The sequence below is a fragment of the Scleropages formosus genome, chromosome 4 (genome assembly GCF_900964775.1).
Source record: "Scleropages formosus chromosome 4, fSclFor1.1, whole genome shotgun sequence".
NCBI classification, from domain to species: Eukaryota; Metazoa; Chordata; class Actinopteri; order Osteoglossiformes; family Osteoglossidae; genus Scleropages; species Scleropages formosus.
This window is the reverse complement of record NC_041809.1, coordinates 11,394,365-11,406,848: the sequence shown is the minus strand read 5'-3', so window position 1 is coordinate 11,406,848 and position 12,484 is coordinate 11,394,365. Positions and strand designations below refer to the sequence as shown.

Genomic DNA, 12,484 nt, shown 5'->3' with positions numbered 1-12,484 from the left:
CATTTAACATTAAAAATGACTTCTCCCGTGACTCTTTCTGATCTATGATTTCACTAATCAATATCGCCGGCAGTTGTAAAGACTTCATCGCCCATAATTCCTTCTGATTCCGTCTTGCGTTCATGTCGCGCCGAGTTCCCCCTGCCATAAAAAAACTGCATTTCCCACAATCCTCTGCAGAGTAGCAGAAAGTTTAGTCTCCACGCCCAGCTCCTCGCGCTCCGCTCGTCCACCCTGCTCGCCTGTGTGGCTGTAGAAGTCGGAGGGCGATGGGCTGATCCACAGATCGGCGGCAGGTTCGCTCCAAACTCGCAGAAAGAACACAAACTCGGTAAGTGAAGTGCGGTTTGTTCGCTACACCCCCTGCCCTGGCCTGATCGCGATTCGCAGTGAGTCAGTGTGTATTTCGGAAACGCATGATTTGTGAGGACGGACGGCGTGTGACTAGTTCTCGCGGGTAGTCGGACTGCTCGGTAGCTCGCAGCTAGGCTCTTCTTATTAACATGAGATCTGTGGAGGATCTAGTGGATTTCCAGTGCTTAGTTTGAATAGCGCACGACGACGTTTTGCGAGACTTCTTATTTACTAGCTTCTACTGCCTGGTAATGGAGCTCCATGAATGATTGGTGACCAGATGGATGGATGAGTGATGATAATAAGTGATGAGTGAGCGGCGATCACTGTGTTTGTAAATGAAGAGTGATTTGTGGTGACTGGTGACAGTGACCAACAACAGCGATTGGTGGTGTGCCACTGGTCATCTGTGAGACGTGCGTGGTGAAGGATGAGCTCCTCGTGTCTCAGTCATCTCTGCTCCATCCATGCTCCATCATCCATGATGATGTCGCCCTGACCTCCTCTGGGAACAAGCGATTCCAAAGGCGAGCCCATGATGAGACCACATGATGTGAGGAGCTCAGATGTTGTTACTTGCGGTGCAGTTGACTTAAGATGAATAGAAAGGATGTTTCGCAATCACTGCTTATCCACTGCAAGGTCACATTGGTCCAGAGTCTTTCCTGGAGGCGGTGGGTGTGAGACGGGGTGCACCTTGGATGGGACATGAATGCATCAAAGGTCAGTTATGAATTACTTAATAACTGCTTTTGAAAGAACATAAAAGTAGTTTATGTTTATAAAAATCAGAGATGAGTGCGACTTATTGCAGTGCCACTGTGTGTTTGGGGGGGGGGGGTGTCCTGTCTTTGCTCCAAAGGAGCAGGACGAGCACCTGTCTAGTAGGAAGTACGGCACTCTCTAGCAGCAGAGTGCAGGTTTCTCACAAACACAGGAAACTGGGTATTGTGTGTGGGGCTGGACTGTTTAACCAGATCCTCCTTGTCATTTGTAGGGGGGGGCACTGGCTCATGAAGAAGGTATAAATCCAGTGAGTACTGAGAATAGGCTCATCTTTACCTCAATCCAGTGGAAAGTGTATTTGTTTGAGTGTTAAACTTGGAGCTTTTATGTTAATACTCTCCACCATTCATTTATACAATTTGTATTGTGTTACATTTACTTTTATCTCTCTATTTAGCTTTCTCCAGAACAACTTGGGGTTCAGCCACTTTGTCATTTACCCATTAATACAGCTGGGTTATTTACTGGAGCAATTTAGGGTAAGTACCTTGCTCTAAGGTACTACAGCTGGAGGTGGGATTTGAACCCATGACCATTGGGTTTAAAGGCAACAGCTCTAATCACTACATTACCAGCTCTTCCTAACAGAATACATCTCATCCAACTATTAAATAGCTACAAGCAATACTGTCTGTACAATTAAGTCCCCAAAACACACAATCATTTAACAAAGTAAAATGTAACAATTGATTTATTTTGCTGCGGATTCTGGACAATTTACAACCGACCAAACTTTTTATGACACAATACGTAAATTTCAAAACTATAATACTTTATGAACTATAATACTTTATACTACAGCGTTTGACTTCTGAATATTCTTAAATTGTAAAGAAAGACGAGATTAGACAAAAGCATAAAAGAGAAACAAGGGTTAGAAAGAACCTATAAGCAGAAGTACAGGAACAGCTTGGTACTCTGCCAGATTTGAGAGAGTCAGAAAGAAACAGATCAATTTTAATTAACCTACATTGACCCATAGTGCTGTTCACCATTATGATTTGAACTGAACTGAACTGAACTAAAGGGCCACATGCCAGTAGCATAGCAGTCAAAGCTGATGCTTTCAGACCCAAAGGTCATGGGTTCAAATCCCACCTCCATCTGTTGTACCCTTAAGCAAGGTACTTACTCTAAATTGCTCCAGTATAATTACCAGCGACTTTAGTAGGTATAGTTGCTTTAAAGATTTATTACATTGCATCTTTTACTCACTGTTTAAAGCTTAATGTAAGATGGTTGCAAAACAGTTTTTAATACATTTAAAATGGATTTTAGGGCAGCTTTCACATTTATTAATTTAGCTGATGCTTTTTTCCAAAGCAACTTATGTTAATCTACCTACAATTGTTTTCCCATTTAAACAGCTGGAGCAATTCATGGTAAGTACCTTACTCAAGGGTACTACAGCTGGAGGTGAGATTTGAACCTGCAACGTCTAGGTCCAAAGTCAGCAGTTCTAACCACTACACTACCAGCTGTCGCGAAGGTAGCGTAGTTGGTAGCGCTGTAGCTTTGCAGTCTTCATATTCCCCTCCTGCTGTAGTGCTCTAGTTCTCGATACTTACCTTGAATCAACACATACTCATACCCTGATATTGAAATTAACAGATCAGTTTAAAAAGCTTTTCCAATGTCATTTAGGAAAGTTAATACAAAATAAAGTAATATGGTAATTTAAATATCCACTTTGCCCAAGATCTCTTCAGATCGTCTATGGTGTAACTGTTCACGCATCGTAACTCCAGAAGCATCCCCAGATACAACCTTAATTCAGCCATTACTCTGGTATTGTTCTGCTCATTTGTGTATCTTATAATATTTAATAAAAAAAAAAAAAAAAAATGGTGTGGGTATTGGGGATTTGTCTGTGTCTTATGCACCTGCTTGAACGATGAACCTTGGTGTAGCAAGTGGTAGGGAACAAACTAGGTTTGCCTGAGACTCATGTCTGCAGCTATGTCTCCTTCTCTTAATGTAATGCGTAAATTGTGCTTTTGCTGAGATGTACTGTGTTGCTTTGGACAAAAGCGTCTGCTAAATGAATAAATGTAAATGTAAATAGAGGGAAGTATTTAATTACACTTTGGCCATATGATGTCATTGGATGTGTGTGTAATACCAGAAGGTTACGTTACATTAAAGCTGTGACAGATAAAGTAGAAGTGTGTATGCGGAATTGTTCCGAGTGCCCAGGTCACACACAACAGATCAGGTGTCGCAGCTAAGGAAAAGAGATTGTTGCACAACACACACGTTATCATCCAAAGGCTCGGCAGAGAAATGCTCTGGAGCTCTTTGTTGAGCGAATAAAAACGGTTTCATAAAGACCATAATAGGCCGTTAGGATTTTTTTTTTTTTTTGAGGGCAGAGTAAGTCCTGTTGCTCTTGTCCTTCAGCAGAGCTGGTGACCCACAGGTGACTTGATTAGTGCCTTTTGTTTGACTGCTGAGTCCTGCTCAAGCTTCGGCGTGCGTGCGTGCGCGTGCACGCACTGCAGTCACAATGCATTTATGTCAAACCCACAAGAATGAAACGGAGCACAAGAGCTCTTTAAGTTTTAGTCATGTTTTCACTTCTTGGCTACCATTAGCAAGACCCTGCAAGGAACACCCCTGAAATGTCTGTGGGGGAGAAAAAAAAAACACCTTGGAAACTTTGCCGTAACTTGCACCATGTGAAACCGATAAGACTAAGTATTTTTCCTCTTTCTGCATTGACAGGTCTGCTTATTAAAGCACGCAGAACTTCCTAGCTTCGGAGCTATTGTTTGTAAAGCCTTGTTTGTTTCCGTGGGTGGCTCCGTCGCTTAGTTTGCGCTAACACTTAGTAGCCATCCCTCCTGTTATCTGGCTCGACGTGCCTCCTCTAAATATCGCTGAGGAATTCTTCCGTGCTCTTCGGCACATCTCTGCTCAGTAGACCGCGCTTTGGCCACAACGAATTTCATTTGCGTCCACATTATTTGATAAACGTTGCTCAGTCCGCCGGCGGTTCGCAAATATAGGCCTCTGCTGCAGGTCTCATTGCTTCTATGAGATATTAAATACTTTCATTGTTTTAATAAGGTGGTAAACGTATAAAATAAATGTTTCCATTTTGATAATTGAACCTTTTGTAATGCAATAATCCAGAGCATTGGTGAATGTGTAAAGCCCGAATGGACAAGCTAGTATTTAACAGGTCGGAATGGTGTTTACATTGTTTGCTGCAGCTGCTTGAAATGTTGTTACAAACCTTGATGATCCTCCTGGCGAACCCATTGTAGACAAATTACCTGATGCATCAGGTGCTAAAATTAACCTCCCCTTAACTCTTCACACATAGGAAGAGTCCTGGGGCATATTCTTAGTCTATTGTGCTACCATTTTCTAACATGGTAGAACAATGGTAAGGGGAATACATGGTACATTACCAAGAAGGTGACTTACACTTAGTCTATGTGTTGTGTATTTAGAGTAGATGTTTGACAGCGATTCTCATTTACAAGGTGCCGTAGTACTTAGATCTAGAACCTGGCAATCTGAGGGTCTCTGATTCAAACTCTTGTATCCTTGATCGAGGTACTTGCCCTAAATTACTGCAGTAAGAATACCCTGCTTTATATATGGGAAGTATAAGTAGTCCTCACTATAAGTATTTCTCAACTTCTGACGTAATTTGTGGCAACCCTGACTCTTTAGAGTCCTGACATTTGGTCGAAACTTCTGATGACGACCGCTCCATCTGTTGTACAATGATTTCGGCGGGCCACACTGCCGCAAGGCCCTCATATTTGTTATTGTTTTGGTCTCAGTCAACGTCGGAGTGTCTATGAGCGACTGCATTTTATCTGTGAAAACGCTCTTGTTTACAAAACATGTTTGTGGTTCTCTTTGAGGTGTTTTTCTTTTTATTATTTACAATGGCTAGCAAGTGAAAAAGGTGGGTGTTCTGGTGCTGCAGAAAAGAAACGGTGAAGGAAAACAGATTTGGAAATGTGTAGTGCAGCATGAAGATATAATGCTCTACTGTAAATTATTTTTTATATTGACATTATTTTAACATGAATACTGTGTGAATTTAGTGAAGAATGAGATACAACATATCAGTCATGTTAATTTATACATGACCTAAATTCAATTTATTTTTGTAGCGCGTTCTTCTCACGCAGTGACACAGACCATTGAACAAAGGAATAAGAAAAAGAAACAAGACAGTTGACTATATACTGGAGTACTACATTATCCATGCAATTATTTAAGCTGTAAGTATGTCAACTGGCCACAGAGGAAAGGAACAAAAAATTCTCAACTGAAAGTCAAAGGAGGAAAAAAAAAAAATCAACCTCTGGGGGTCCAAGTGCTAGTGGCTACCAACCCCTCCTGGGCATTGTAGAATTATAAAGAATTAAGTTATACAACTGATAATAACATTGTAGATGAGTAGTAATAATTTGATCTTCCAGTTCATGTAGGTGCGTCTTGTCCATCATAGGAGGTGGAATCACCTTCAGTCAGCATAGGGGGCTGGTATGATGACCGGCTGGCCTCCTCGGGTCCTGTCGTAGGAAAACAATGCTCAGTAAGTCAACAAGAAAAAAAATTGTTAGTAAATGATGACTTAATGAGATTATAGAAGTTAATACCCCTGGAGGGGGAAGCACACACATTTTTTTTCGGAACCGCTTGTCCCATATGGGGTTGCGGGGAACCGGAGCCTACCCGGCAACATGGGGCGTAAGGCCAGAGGGGGAGGGGACACACCCAGGATGGGACGCCAGTCCATCGCAAGGCACCCCAAGCGGGACTCGAACCCCAGACCCACTGGAGAGCAGGACTGTGGTCCAACCCACTGCACCATCGCAGGGGGAAGCACAGTCAACAAAAATTTCACTGGTTATTGATATGCCAGAGTAAACATGGAAGTTTTAAGCCTGGATTTAAAGACTGTGACAGATGGGGCATTCCTGACAGTAACTGGTAGACTATTCCACTGTTTAGGTGCTCTATAGCTAAAGGTGTGACCTCCTACTGAGGTCTTATTGATCACAAATTCTTTAAGGTAACCGCCATCCAATGAACGAAGATATCGTCCTGGAATATAAGAATCAGTAATCTCACAAAGGTAAGCCGGAGCAATGCCATTTACTGCCTTAAAATAATGATAATTCTGATAACGATGATGACATTAATAGCAATAATGGCAGTAATAGCGGTAGAGAAGAGTGCAGGGAGAGTAGAGGTGAGTCATCATTCCTCTTGTTGGGAGCAGCTCGCCATTCTGATGGTTTTTAAACTAAGCCAGAACCGGGTCAAACTTTGCAGTGTGTCCCGCGCTTCTATCGCGAACTCATGCCTAGTCACCAGAAACTTTCCTCTACGGTCGTCCAACAGGGAATTCGTATTAGATTAATATTTCAGCTGCTGGTGTCTGAGTTGCATGCAGACATTCCTTCTTACTTTCCATTGCCTCTCGGTACAAACTGGAGCATCGTGCCCACACGCTACGCGTCTCAAAGCTCCAGCAACATAAAAGATAAATGCAGTGCTAGTGTTTGCGTACACTTGACATTCCTCATCTTCAGAGAATCTAACGGCTGTAGAATGAAAGATTGGGTGGAAATCTGAGCGACGTATTGGCGCTTCTCACGATCCGGGGCGGACAGAGGCTTTGTGCTGGGCTGGGCCCCGACTTTTCCAAGGGAGAAAAAGGCATTTTTGCTTTTGTTTGCTTAGCTAATACACCCATCCCTTGCCTAAGAAGCTTCATTTGAGTCAAGAGATCAGCCCAAGTGCCATGGTGAGGGGATCGAATTAACGTATTTTTTCAGTTTAAAAAAAAAAAAAAACCAATCAGTTCCTGGCTGAAAAATGTCATCTTAAAAAATAATCCAAAATATAAGGTACCTTTAGGCATGACAATTATAATATCATGTTTTATAATATATGCCTATGATTCTGTAACTTATCGAAAAATTTGTGAAACTGGTACCATGAAAGTAAATTATTTTCAGACCATCAGTGTCACCTTCAGACTCCAACTTGTAAACTACGGAAGAAACGCCTTATTTATAGAACTGTAATGGTGTTCATGTTATGAAATCCGTTTATTTGATTTGAATAGTTATTTGCATTTTTTACGAGGCTGACGCTTCTCCAAAACAACTTATGTAAATCAACTTACAATGGTTTACTCATTTACACAGCTGTGTAATTTTACTGCAATAATTTAGGGTATAAACCTTGACCAGAAACTGCAGCAGAAGGTGGGATTTGAGCATGTGACCTTCAAACACAGAAGCCATAAACACTATGCTACATGCTAATCCCTTTATGAAGCTTAATTGTAGAAATTTGCAATCTTATACTTGAATTAGGGTTATTATGGTAGATTTTGTTATTGGTTACACTTGTTGTAGGTGTAAAACTACTGCGTTGTGCTGAATAGTAAGTTCTTCTGTGTTTAAAAAAAACATTTTCATAAAATGTAACGTTTTGTTGGACCCCGTTATACGAAGGAAGGGTTTACTTCTTATCCAGAGCAGCTGTTTGCAGGTCTTACAAGTTTACCCATTAAGGGTGCGGCACCATGTGACCTCTTTGGGTCCAAACCCACAAGCCCTTTAGCCCTTTCACCAGCGGAAAGACTCCAGGGAGTTGTTTTAGAACACTCTGCTTAGAAGAGACATGGTGGGCTTGTCAAGACAGCCAAGGGCGCGGTGTGTGATCCAGGTTAAAATGAACCTCTTTGTTTGACGTGGACAGTTCGATCCATTCCTCTTGAGCATTTTAATTTATTTTTAACTTTTTTTTTTTATTAAAGTAAATGCAAGTAAAAAGAAAACATATAAAAATTTCATCCATAAAAACATCCACAATACATTGCAAGGGTAAGTCAAAAAGTATCTGCAATAATGTTTTAACTTTTTTTTTTTAATTTGCTGATCAGTATGTATTCCTTAACATCTGTTGAAAGCATCAATATTTTCATTTCATCATAGTAAGAGCATTGCACCTCTGTGTATTCCTCTAAAATCAATTAGACATAAAACATTCAAAAAATTGAATAAATGATTGAAAAAAAATACATGGCAACAAAATAAAACTCTAAGCTATCAATTAGACACCCCTTGACTTACGCAAATAGACCATTCTTTAACCCCTTACGTAAGTCAAAAGTTACGTATGTCAATTCCCCCTCCTCCACCATTCAACATAACATTAATAATTTTTCTATCCGTTATCGTAGCTTGACATTTCTTCATTATTGTTGTTTTCGTGCTAGCTTTTCCTTTCACGTGCTCTTTTATAAGTGCAGCATCCTTCGCTATTGTATTTATAGTCGATTTGGCTAAACATGGTTCCCGTGCTATAGATGATAGTCTTTGTCCACCTTCACACTTGCTTATTATTTTCCATTTTCTTCTTCAAATCGATTGCTGTGTGCTTCCAAGACGGTTCTCGTCTTCCTTCAAGTGCACATTCACCACGAGGCGTTATAAATAATGAAATGGGTAAAAAAAAAAAAAAAAAATACGCAAAAGCACTACGCTAACAAGAAGAGATGTGTTCACGGCTCAAAACACGAACTTGGAAGATGCAGCTTCTTGCCTTGTTTGGCTATGCCAGCTTGCACTTAACGTATTTCAGATGTTTTGCGTACAATAAAAGCGCTATCCGTAAGTAATGTGTATGCCGGGAATTTTTTACGTAAATCCGGATTTACGTAAATGAAATTTACTTGAGTAGAGGGGTGTCTGTAGATGCTACTGACAAGTTCTAAGATGTGCTTGCTTCACATTGCTATGAACCTTTGGCTAAATAAAATAAAAACCTGTAGGATAATCACCAGCTGTTAGCAAAAAAATCTTACATATAGTTATTCATTTGTAGTCATCAGCTTCTATTGTGGTATTTACTCAAAACACGTCACAGACTTTGTATTTACACAATTTTCTTGGCGACTTACATTTTCTTTCATTAATTTTTCAGCACTGTTCCCTAAAGCCACCCACAACTTAGATTAAATAAAATTTTGCAGCAGACAGATTTAGGCGCAAACACTTTATTGCTGAAGCATAGGCAGCGTGTCCAGGAGCACTGTTTTTGCCGGCACACATTACACCAGCAGCAGCCTCTGGAACTGATAGTAAATGCAAAGGTGATTGTGACAGGTAATGCATCTTAAGACCCCATTTGAATGTTTAAAGGGATTAAGCAGTTCTGAGGGACAGAGGGACTTTATTCCACTGTATTGCAGACAAAACTGAGAACCTACCAACTTTTGATTCTGGATGTCTGCAGAGAGAGAGCATGGAGCAGCCACAGGTGGAGAACTTACTGCTGTTTGTGGAGGTTAGGGAGCGATCAGAGGCTGAAGGCATCCGAGTTCAGATCCTTTCACTGTGCTGTACTCTTGCCCTATTCCTTCTATTTTTTTACAAGTTGTCAATCCATATTTGACACTGGTTAGGCAAACACTTGGAGTTCTACTGTTTTAAATACAGATTTGCACAGTTAGGCATTTAGTTTTGGGGGTGTTATTTGAGCCCAAATATGACCCCCCTTTTTTTTTTTCCCTTCCCCCCAAGTTTGTTTGAAGTACTGCGTGGGACGCCTTGAGCATGACTCTCTCCTGCTACTTATTTCCATACTGTTTCATAGCTTTTTTGTGTGTGTCTGTGTGTCCAAGGATCCCATACATGCATGTGTGATCCAAACTAACAAGCCCTGGGCAGCACAGTGAGTAGCACTGCTGTCTCACAGTTCCTGGGTGATGCAAGAGGACGTGGGTTTGATTCCCGTTCTTTCTTTGTGGAGTTTTCATGTTCTGCCCGTATCTGTGTGGGTTTCCTCCAGGTGCTCTGGTTTCCTCCCACAGTCCAAAGACATGCTGTTTCAGGTTCACTCGTAGTGTGTGAGTGACAGTGTATTCCACTGATATATGGATGAGTAACCCATTGTAAGTAGTGTATCTAGCAGTGTAAGTCACTTTAGTGAATAAGGTGTGAGGGCTGATAACACCAGAGTTCTTTGGAAGTGGCTTTGGAGAAAAGCATCTGCTAAATGAATTAATATTTGTGTGTGTGTGTGTGTGTGTGTGTGTGTGTCTAGACATAGATCTAGATAAATGTGTGTTCAGATCTGACCTAGACAGCCTTGGTCTGATGCCGATCACAGAGAAAAGATAGTTTTACAAGGAAACCAAATTGTGGTTATTTGTGCTACGGCTTACATTCATTTTTTGTTGTTCACCGCCATCTGAACAGAATTAAAGACATAGTTCTCATAGCTGTGGTGTGACTCGGATGGGTCTTATCTGTGCTTCCGACAAGTATACCGGACAGCCAAAAGCTTCCTTCTTGTTTCGGGATAGTTGTGGTGTGAGACGGTCTGTTGCCCGTGTCCCCCCCCCCCCCCACCGCCATCCCCCCTATCGTGCCCCGATCCACCCAGTCCAGGTCGGAACGGCCACAGTTTGCTCAGAAGATGGCCAAAGACTGACCCTTTTTAGTCGTGTCACATTTCCCTAGAATGCACTCACAAAGTAACACTATTACTGTGCATGTTCGGAGGGGCCCGTGAAATATTGAAATGGCCTCGGTTTTATTTATTGATGCTTTATGCTTAACTTCCTTGGCGTAACTATGAGACAGAAAGGGGCCTGATATAGGACAGCACCTGGCAAACTGTTCCAGAGCTTCTCATGCTCTACATCCCTGTAGGAGTTTCTTTTGGGGGTGGAACTCACAAATACTTTATTTTATTTATATTTTTTTAATTTAGTTTTTTATTCACACATACATACATACATACATACATACATATATATATATATATATATATTAGCTAATGCTTTTCTCCGAAGTGACTTAGTAAGCATCTTACAATTATTTACCTCTTATACAGCTGGGTATTTTTACTATATTAATTTGGGGTTAGTACCTTGGTCTAGGGGTTTACAGCAGGAGGAGGCATTTGGACCTGAGTTGGTATGAAACCCCATATATTGTATATGTATATTTCCATTTCTTCATTTACAGCTCACAGAAAGCAAAAGTGTGTTTCTCCAACAGATGAAGAGATGTAGACGCATACGTACGATTCTCAAAGTTGTCTGTCTATCTGACGTCGCTGTTGAAACCAGCCTGTTTTACCTTGACGTGGAATTGGTACCGTAGCTTTTTTTGGTAGACGGGCAATGATGTGCAAGTTTACGGAGTAGTTCGGAGATCTGGAAAGAAGCGAGTCCAAAAGAGATGTTTTGAGATCCTTCTAGAGTAGACAAGCTCCAGGCATTGGAGTTCACTCACAAGAGATCTTGGGAAGAGCTCGGGGTCACAAGTGGAGGACTAGCAGTATTGCTGGGGTGTTCCATGTGATCACATCCTGCAGTATCAGGGAGCAGGTCCGCTGATGGTCTAGCATACCATTATTTATTCATCACCCTATGTGTTTTTACAAAAATGTATACAACACTTTACTTGCGTCCATAATTTCATATTTAAGAGGAGCGCACTCACGGGTACAATGGCAGTTCCCCTCTTTGGAAGAGGCTGTTCACCATAACTGTTTGATGTGACAGCTTTTCACTTTTCTCCTTTTCCTTGATCATCCTTCAGGGCTGCAGAACTTCGTAAACAAAGGGCCAAGAACGCATCTTCTGACCCCCCCAACCCCATTCTGCCATCTGAACTGGTGCCATGAACCATGTAGCACTGCAGAGTGAAACAAAGGCCTAATTTTCCAAATATTCAGTTTAAACCAGAGAGGCTGCGGGAAATGAATAAGATTCATCAGTTAAGATGAATTGTCCTTTAATACAACGCCCATAACCCCCCCACCCCGTACTGCAGACGATACAGTGGCGTGTTTCTGAAACGGCGAGCTTTTACGCTTTTGCTCATGAGCTATAAATTGGTCTGCCTCCAGTTGCAATGGCGATAATGTTGCTGTTATCCGTGGTCTTCATTGTCCAGAACGAGCCTTTGGAGCCCTGTGCCCCCCCCACCACCCCCATGCGCCCCTTATTTATGGCATTTTACAGGCATGGTGCTAGTGGTGGACAAAAGCACTCTCACACTGGAGCGAGAGTGGCTGTTTTCCTGGAGAATCGGTGGTTTGTTGGCAGCCGGGCAGTGAGTCAGCTGCAGAATCGGACCCGTGTGCTGACCTTTTCCGGGGTTCGACCTTTCAGCCCGGCTCTGTGGTTAATAAGAATAATGTTCCTCTGTTCCTTTGCGGACTCCCACTCGTCCAGCTGGCTGCATCTCCCCCTCTGCGCTCACAGTGCTGTTTTGGCCTGCTGAGATCCGCTGCCCCGTGTCTGCAAAGAGTCCGTTCTTCCCCCGTCCATGGTTCC

The 12,484-nt window shown here is 41.9% G+C and overlaps 1 protein-coding gene across 7 annotated transcripts in view; it reads left to right on the top strand.

Moving 5' to 3' along the window:
• Nucleotides 1-256: 256 nt before the first annotated feature.
• The window catches only part of LOC108932696 (pleckstrin homology domain-containing family A member 1-like), a 30,222-nt gene continuing 17,994 nt past the window's right edge, over nucleotides 257-12,484 (top strand). For all 7 annotated transcript variants that reach the window (XM_029250766.1, XM_029250765.1, XM_029250768.1 and 4 more), the window contains exon 1: nucleotides 257-331. The gene's annotated coding sequence lies outside the window, so the exon portion shown is untranslated. The remainder of the gene's footprint in view (nucleotides 332-12,484) is intronic.